The 9,559-nt window shown below is 34.8% G+C and overlaps 1 pseudogene; it reads right to left on the reverse strand.

Annotated features, from left to right (window-relative positions):
- Nucleotides 1-4,693: 4,693 nt before the first annotated feature.
- On the reverse strand, nt 4,694-5,020 carry LOC149240825 (pathogenesis-related protein PR-1 pseudogene; annotated as a pseudogene).
- Between the last annotated feature and the right edge of the window lie 4,539 nt (nt 5,021-9,559).

Below are 9,559 nucleotides of genomic sequence, written 5' to 3' on the forward strand. Positions count from 1 at the left end.
ATCTCATAATAATTTTAATTTACAAATTAAAATATACAAAAAAAAAAATATAATTGTGCATACCATCGATACATGTTAGTTAAAGAAAATTCTGATATACAATGTACATGAAGGCAACATATAATAATTATACCTTAATTAAAAATTCCTAAAAATGCATATAATAATTATATCATTTAAAATTTCGTAATATTGAAATATTACCCCTGAATCTTGCATTAATATTAATTTTTTTATTTCTCTTGATAAATTAAAATTTCCTAATATTGAAATATTACTGATAAATTTGCATTATATTTTATTTTTGTAATATTTTCCCTTGATAAATTAAAATTTCCTAAAATTCCCTAATATTGAAATATTATTTGATGAATTTTGCATTATATTTTATTTTTGTAATTTTCTCTCGATCAATGAATTATAATATCGAATGCTGGGCTTCAAATTAAATTGTGAGTTCTCGATTTTTGAAGAACCATTCAAGTTTTTTGGCTTGCTCAACCATTTTTTTTCCAAACCCTCAGCTAATTGAATTTTATGCAAACAATTAAACCTAAACCTCGAGTAAGTAATAAGTAATATATCAACATAATTCTTATTCACAATGTATTGGTAGCATTACTTCACTAAGTTTTGAAAGTTGTAATAGATATCATGAGGTTGAAACCTTTAACAACCCCAATAAATTAATTATATTTCTTTTAACAACCCCAATAAATTAATTATATTTCATTTTGATAGGCAGTGAATTAAATATAGATACCGTGACCTGTGAGAAGGAAACCTTGTTTCATATATCTCTGTAATTAAAAGATTTAGAAAGTAATCGACAGTAACACTAATATTACAAAACTGAACATAGTCAAGTCTTCTGAAACATGTAACTGTTACCTTAAATGCTCTCTGTATGCCAGAGTTATTTGGAAGACGATCCTGAATCCATGCATCGCCATCAATAGTTTGCATCTTTAGCCTTCATGTCGATCTTTCTGGATGAAAGATGAGGGTAGTGTTGTTTTTTGGCATTAGCTGGTGAAAGTTGCATTTGCCTCTCCACCCTTCCAGAAGGCTATCTGTTTGAACATGATTCCACTCAATTCAAAAGGCTATGGAAGTGGAGGCTATATGTTTGAACATGATTCCACACAATTCCGTCCATGGTAGCTAAATCCAGATGCACAGAGGATGTTTTCCCGATCGATGGAAAAGAGTGAGAAGGAAAGATAGACCTCGTCCTTGCTCCACTTTTGCTTCGAAGAAATATTTTGAATTCTTGTGACTGTTATTGTTTCTGGAAAGAAGAGGGTGTACGCAGTAGACATAGAGGCGCCTGAATCCGCCAGGCCCACGACCACAGATTTCAATGTTAGAAAACTAATAAACTTAAACAGCGATTCTGCATGCGGAAAGAACTGAAAAGAATCACAGGGATACGAGTTACCTCCAGCCATTGGTGATGTTTTGATGAAGGCCACAGTCCACTTGCCTGCTACTTCTTCTGCACTCCAACTTCAATCCAAGAAAAAGAAAAAGAACACAAGAATTCTAAAGGCACTTCCAAGCTCTGCTATCTCAGCTAGATGGTGTAGAACTGAAGGGATTGAGATATGAGCTTGGGGACCAAACAGATGAACATATAGCTAAGCTTCCATCAAGCTTCTAAAAGCTATGTGTTAGAAAAACCACAAATCAAGGTAGAGATCAGATCAAAGTAATGGACCACTTTAGTAGCTCCCAATTATAAATTTAGTAATTGCAGTTGATTTTCTTAACTTAAGGAAACTACTGCAGTTGGATTCCATAAGTTAAGAAAAGCTGTAATTCCATAAATCAAGGTAGCTTTTGTGTAAAATCAATGGAGCTTAACATTCTCCCACTTGGTCCATACTTCCAAACTTAATGTCTCAAAAACCATTGACAATCTTTATTAAGTAATAGATACATGAATCATGGCGATAAGTCCTCTAATGACGAGTATTATCTTCCATGTATTACTATGCATTTATTCTTATTATAATTTATGTGGCAACAATATCTTAATGAATAAACCTTATGTTTATTCTTGGTCCTTCTTAAATGAATTTTCTCAAATCAACTTAAGGTGCACATAAATATGAGAAAAAACATCACAATAATTAAGAATTTCATTAAAATATCATTGTCCATACAATGAAAAACTTCATAATGGAACCAAGTCCCATATTCAATACATGATCCTTGAATTTAAACGGTGGCATGCCCTTAGTCAAAGGATCAGCGATCATTAACTCAGTGCTGACGTGCTCAATGACCACTTTATTTTCTTTAACATGTTCCCTTATAGCTAAATACTTAATGTCGATGTGTTTATTTCGACTCCCACTTTTTTAGCCATAAAACCAGCAGCTGAATTATCACAATATATTCTCAATGGCTTAGAGATAGAATCCATAATTCTAAGCCCAGAAATGAAATTCTTAAGCCATACACCATGTAAAGCAGCCTCAAACAGGATATACATAAGCATGTAGTCTTTGGTCCCTTGAAGGTACCTCATTACTTTCTTTGCAGCTCTCCAGTGGTCTAAACCTGGATCACTCTGATATTGTCCCAACATTCCCACAACAAATGCAATGTCAGGTCTTGTATATACACAACATAATCATTAGGAATTGTTGATCTCTTAGGTCTAGTAGATCTTCTTAATGTTGTACCATCATCTTCCTGAGAAGTATGTGGTTCAACTTGTTGTTCAAAAGTTCTTGGCAACTCTTGAACTCCTTGATCTACTGGAATATCGTCAGCAGCTTGTGGAACTTCAGCAATTTGTTGTTCAACACCAGTTCGTACTTGAGGGTGCTATGAATAATAACCAATCTATCACTTGAAGTGGAAAGTTGAGATTCTGAATGATCTTTCTCAGAAACTATGTTTCTGGTTTGATCGCTCCCACTGATCAAGTCATTTTCAAGAAACTTTGCATTTCTTGATTCCACAATCCTAGTGCTGTGAGATGGACAATAAAATCTGTAAGTATGTATGATTTCTAATATGTCTGAATTCCTATTGGCACCTTTCTTTGACTTGTTGGTCTGATTTCCCTTTATGCAGTCCACACAAGTCTCAAGATTAGTAAAATCTAGAGTATTAAGTATTCCTTCATTTACCAATCTTTTAATTCTATCTATGGAGATATGACCTAGTCTCCGGTGCCATAATTTAGAGGAAACTTCATTAATAACACATCTTTTAGTGCCATTGTGAACATGCATTGAATCATATGTGAAATTGTTTTGTAAATTAATGCAGTAAAGACCATTAGACAAAATACCATTCCCAACATAATCAGATTTATAGAATAGACTGAAAGATTTTTCTGAAAAGTTTAAGGAATATCCAAAGGTACAAGCCTTGAAACTGAAATCAAGTTTCTAGAAAAACTTAGAACATAAAAGGTCTTTTCTAACTCCAAAACAAAGCCACTACTTAAAGATAAATAACATGTTCTTATAGCTTCCACATGCGAGCCCATCTTGTTTCCTGATAAGATTCTTTGCTCACTTCCCACTGGCTTCCTTAGGTTCTGCAAACCTTGCAAGGAATTTGAAATGTGAATTGTTGATCCAGGATCAATCCACCATGTGTTAATATTAACATTAACCATATCAGATTCATAACAAACAAACGAGATTACTTCCTCAAGTTCGGGAATATCAGAACGAATTTCAGAGAAATTTGCAGGTTGTACTACTGCATCAAAATAAAGAACCACATGCTTATGTTGAGGCTTAATAAACTTTCATGTTTTACCAATGTAAAACATGCTAAAAAAAATTGAATCAAATGACATGAAAATTGCCTGTGGGCTAAATTTCCAATTCAAACAGATTCAATAAAACTTTATGAACTTTCATGTTTTACCAATGTAAAACATGCTAAAAAGAATTGAATCAAATGACATGAAAATTGCCTGTGGGCTAAATTTTCAATTCAAATAGATTCAATAAAACTTTATGAACTTTCATGTTTTACCAATGTAAAACATGCTAAAAAGAATTGAATCAAATGACATGAAAATTGCCTGTGGGCTAAATTTTCAATTCAAATAGATTCAATAAAACTTTATGAACTTTCATGTTTTACCAATGTAAAACATGCTAAAATGAATTGAATCAAATGACATGAAAATTGCCTGTGGGCTAAATTTTCAATTCAAACAGATTCAATAAAACTTTATGATAAAACTTATTAATTCATAACTCCTGTGGGTAGGTTATGAAATTTTATCCTAATTAATCACATAAATATAATAAAAATTCCTGTGGGATAAAATTTATTATATTCAGTGTAATTAATTACAATTTAATGTCTAAATAATCTTTATGTGATCTTGCCAATCAATATATAATTTTATTTAATTAAAGATGCTGTGGCTATTCTCTAATTAATTAAAATCATATGGATCACTAGACATTATTTTGTTGCATAAACAAAACTTAACCAGAGAGAAAATAATGTTTACTGAAAGGAGTAAGTCAAAATGAGATTTTAATAAACTCCATATAACTGTAATATTTTTCCAGCAAAATCAAATTTACATTCCTTAGTCTAACTGTCCCATAATTTATTTAAGACTAATTCTTAAATTAATTACAAAATGGGCTCTAAACAATTTGGAAATAAAACTGCAAATTTGAAATATTCAAGGACTAAACTATTTCACCCATGCACCAACTGCCTGGCTAGGGCTCCAACCTCTGTCGCTTCCCCAGAAGATGTTCTCTCCAAATGGGCCCTCCGAATGCTGCAGGAGGCAGTCGCCCCTTCTTTTGTTTGCGTAAGTACGCGCATATGTTGTGAGCTTCACATCCCATTTCAGTGGAGCGACTCCCACTTGCTTTCTCGCTTCGTTCTGTGGAACCAGAAATGCTTGAATGGTTTCATTGTTGCTCGACGTAGCTGCAGCAACTATTTTCAGATTGCAGATTACAGTGTTAATTAAGGCAACAACTACTACAAATAGACTCAATAGCTGATTCATGTTTACAACAACAATGAAAACCTTTAGCATAACAAATTAAAAGCTATTTCTAGAGAGTAACGATTATTGTTAACTGCAACGGCAGAGCGAATTCTTGGTTGCCTGGCTAAAAGATGTTAATCTGTAAACAAATAACTCGTTTATATATTATCTATGAAGAGAAAGAGAGAGCCAAGACATACTTATAATAAGAGGCCAGGAGTCAAACAATGACGGCGGGCGCCATAAGTGTAAATGGTAAGGAAGATACATGGGATAACATCTCGCAGACATTGAAATCTTAAATTCTAAGTTTAAATATTTAACCAATAAATTAAGGATACATGAAGATGAACGGATGTAACATTTCATTTTTAATTTTGAATGGTGGTGCTCAGAAATCTAAACCAAAGTATTTTTTTGCAGGCGTAAACGCGTAACTGCTCGAGTAGACTCGTAGCACAAGTTATCGGAGTGAGTGACGCAGATGCGAACGTCAGCGTTTGATTTGGTTCAAGGACAATCGTGAGTCGTGACATCACATTATTATTGCATAAACATTAGTGGCATGATGACATCCACATCATCGATTTCTAGTCTGCATTCTACAAAGCTTGTGTTCTCTCAGAGATATCGACGAAATTTCTGTCATGCTGGATTGCAATATTGTTGTGGGACATGGTATATGTAGATGATGATGACGGAAAGGTTGATAATTTGACAGTGTAAGCAATGGATGGAATAGCTTAGCTGAGACGATGAGCTGGTGTTGTATCAAGACTTACAAAGAAATAAAAATAAGTTTAAGGAGGATTTTTTTGTTTAATACGAAAAACTCCGATAGTAGATTTGTCAGCAAGATTGGTAGCCTAAGGAAATATGAGAGCCTAGGTCAGTATGGCAGACTTTTGTCACAATCCAGGAAAATATGAGAGCCTAGGTCAGTATGGCAGACTTTTGTCGCAATCCATAAGTCAATCAAGCCAAATTTTGACCCCAAGTTATTAGGTTGAATTATCCTAACAATCATCGGTTATGATAAGCGGTTTTACCTTCTACATATGGGTATTTGGAAAATTTACAAAAGTTAGTAATTGAGACTGAGCATTCTAAATCAAATATACGCAGGCTCGAATAAGTGGAGTAGTGGTAACACTTCCTGAGGTCCCAATACGAGGTAATGGGTGGAAGATCATAATTTCTTAACCAGAAACTAGATGGTAGGAATAGGAAATTACTACACAGTAAGTGCAAACAATGTCCAATGCCACAATGGAATTGATTTGCTCAGTCAATTAAATAATTGGCATTCTCATGAAATATCTCATGGCATTCTCAACCAAATGAAACTTCTTTACGAGAGTTAAAACAAACTCTTTACTCATAGAAAAAACTAATGCCTTAGTGTTGATCACTAAATAGTAAATTTGAATAACTGAAAAGAACATAATATCGAATAGCGGTGGAATAGGATCTCTAAATCAATTATAAGAGTAATAAAAGACAATAAAATCAATAATATGAATGCCACTCACATCTTAGGTGCTCTGACGGACGAATATTCACAGTGGAGAATAATGAACATATATTTTCCATTTTTGGAGTTCTTTTCCAAAAAACAATCCATGTCCTTTAGATTATATATATATATATATATATATATATATATATATATTAACAAAGTCGATTACTGGATTTCTATTCCAAAAGAAAAGAAGAGGGAGACATGCCCCATTACATTAAGACAAAATGGGAGAAGGCATCCTAAAAGAGAAACAGAGGACAAACAATCCCTATATTCCAAGCTCTTCCCCTTTTGTTTCTGAGGTTACTAATTGAACTATCCTTATAAATACATACATACTAATTCAACAACAATTTACACCTACATAACATAAAAAAATAGTAGCGGAAATACTTTGCAGAAAAGAGAAGAATGAGGCATTTACAACTATTTTTTGTTGAAAGAGGGTTCCTGATGAGGCTGAGGCCGGTTCTTGCTACTTTGAACGTTAGAGTTTTCTCATGTCTGATTAATATGTAAGATATTCAGATAATTGGTCGTATCCTCCAAATTCCTACACTTTTATTTTAGCGCAAACATTTCTTTCCTCTGCTCTTCCATTTGTCTCTTTAGGAAGGAATTCTCATTTTTTGCTTCAAATTTATTGTCTTTGGCTGTTTCTCTGACTTGATCAATCATGAATTTTGTTAGCTCGAGAGACTGTGTAGTTTTCGCACTTTAGAACATCTGCAAGTGGGTTCCATTCCATTTTTCTTGAAGGAAGAAGGTGACCGGTCTAGCAGAGAATAGAAAGGGAGAGAAGAAACAAAAATAACATCTAGACAGGCCCGCAAAAACCCACAACTACCAGAGAGAGGGAAACTGGGCTCCGTAAGAGAAAGCCACAAGAACTGCGTGGTGGCGAGGGTAAAAAGAGTTGCGTGAAGGCAAAATGTTCTGGGAAGCTGCCTCCAGAGCTACACGAAGGCAAGGGCCACTAAAGCTGCGTGAAGGTAATAGGATCTAGAAAAGAGCCACCAGAGTTGCGCAAAGGAGAGAGGTGAGGCTAAAATAGAGAAGATAAGCTCAATCCCCAACGAGGCGCAATGACATATCAGGAAAATAGATTACAACTTCTAAGACAAAGGGGAAAGAAAGGGAGGTGAACATGACAGAGATAAGTAAGACGAGTGGAGGGGGAGAATATATTGGTGCACAACATGCCACATAAGGGAAGAGAAAATTATCATTTCATGGGAATCTTGAGTAGCTGCATTTCACTTGATAGCTGTAGACTGACTATCCTATCTGTTCTTGGGGATTATCTTCTGAGATCTAACCATTTGAGATGAAGTGATTGTCGGCCACCTAGATGTTCTCTCTTTGATTGCTATTCTCTTCACATTGAGTTGAGAGATGCAATGGAATCGGTTTCTAAGAAATCGCATTATCAATTCTAGGTTCTCCCATAGGACAGTTGACAACCACATTATCCTACATGTCGATAGTATGATTATTTTCCCTAAGGATATCCTTAAAGGTAAATTCACTTAGAAATTGAAAATTGTTTCCCACCCTTTTTGTTATTTGTCTTAGAGCCTTATTCTTGGGGATTTTGCTTTCCACCATCGATTGGATTGTTATTGAAGATTCCCCCATTATGACATATTCTTCATACTTTTCTACCTTAATATTTCCATTCCCAAGAGGAGACCATATGATTCTACCCTGTTGTTGGATAGTTCTCCTAATCGCCATTCATAAGTAATATGATTTTTCCCTCCTGGGTCAAAAATTATACCTCCCGCTCCAGCCTTGCCTGAGTTGGACTTAGAAGCACAATCAAACAGTAAGCATGGCCTATTTAAACTTTATGTCGATGTTTTGAACTCCTATTTTTTAATTCTGATTTTACAATTCTTCATGCGATTAGGAGATTTGTTGATTTTCATTTTTTGTTGCTTTCTCATCGTGAGTTTAGCCTAAACTCTTTCCTTGTGATGCATGTGTTTGACATCTATTGCTTTAACTCTTTTAGAGTTGATGAATTCATATGACATGCTCCAATTTGTAGCCAGGACTATTTTGGTATTTGGGGTGCCATCTTTAAAGATCCTCTGGTTTCTTGCTAACTAAATTTTCCCGCACATAACTGAGGGCAAACTCAACCAACATCTTGTTATTGTTTCTTTATTTTTGAATGAATATGGGTATTTTGTTCCCCAGGTTGATAAAAGTTCATGTAAAGGCAACGATTGCAGAATATTAACCTCCAAGGGACTAATTAGCCCTTTCCAACAAGCCCTAGCAAAGGGGAATCCCACAAAGAGATGTTGAATATTTTCTCCACTTCCTTGACACATAGCACAACGTGATGGGCCTTCATATCCTTTCATTTTAAGATTATCAGTGGTCAGTATTTTTCCTTTGAGCAACGTCCACATGAATAGTTGGATTTTTGGTAGTGTTTCAATTTTCCATGCCTCCCTCCAGTAATCCCAGTCTCGATTTCCATGCTGATGTAAGGTAGTATATCCAGATTTGAGTGAGAAATCCCATCCATCAAGATCCGATCGAAGTAAATCTTTTAAATCTAGACTTAGCGGAGCAGCCCCCTTAAGATGTGAGATTAGAGACTTCCATTGAGGGACAAGGCCATGAGGGAGGTTGAGAATCCTCTAATCTCTCCATTCTCCATCTCTCCAAAGATATATGTCATCTAGAGTAATGATTCCTTTTGTTTTCATCCATCTTCTCAGATCCGGAAGATTTTCTTGGCAGGCTATAGGCTAATTTCCCATTATTCTACCCTTCCATATTTTGATGAGTTTACCATTACCAAGGATCTTAGAAGAGTTTTCTTTGATGAGTGAAAAAAAAAATTAATCAAATTCAAAACCTAAGAGCAAGGCCTGATTGGATAACCTTTTCTAAATAAAATGGTTCTATTGTGGTTCATGTATTTTTCTTCCAAGATTTGCTTCCACTAGCCACCCTCTCCTGCTATAAATCTCCATGTTATTTTTGCTCCTAGAGCCAAGTTCATTGTCCTTGGG

The sequence above is a fragment of the Pinus tabuliformis genome, chromosome 8 (assembly GCF_031772625.1).
Source record: "Pinus tabuliformis cultivar Carrire ecotype Pingquan chromosome 8, CPIR1, whole genome shotgun sequence".
Taxonomy (NCBI): domain Eukaryota; kingdom Viridiplantae; phylum Streptophyta; class Pinopsida; order Pinales; family Pinaceae; genus Pinus; species Pinus tabuliformis.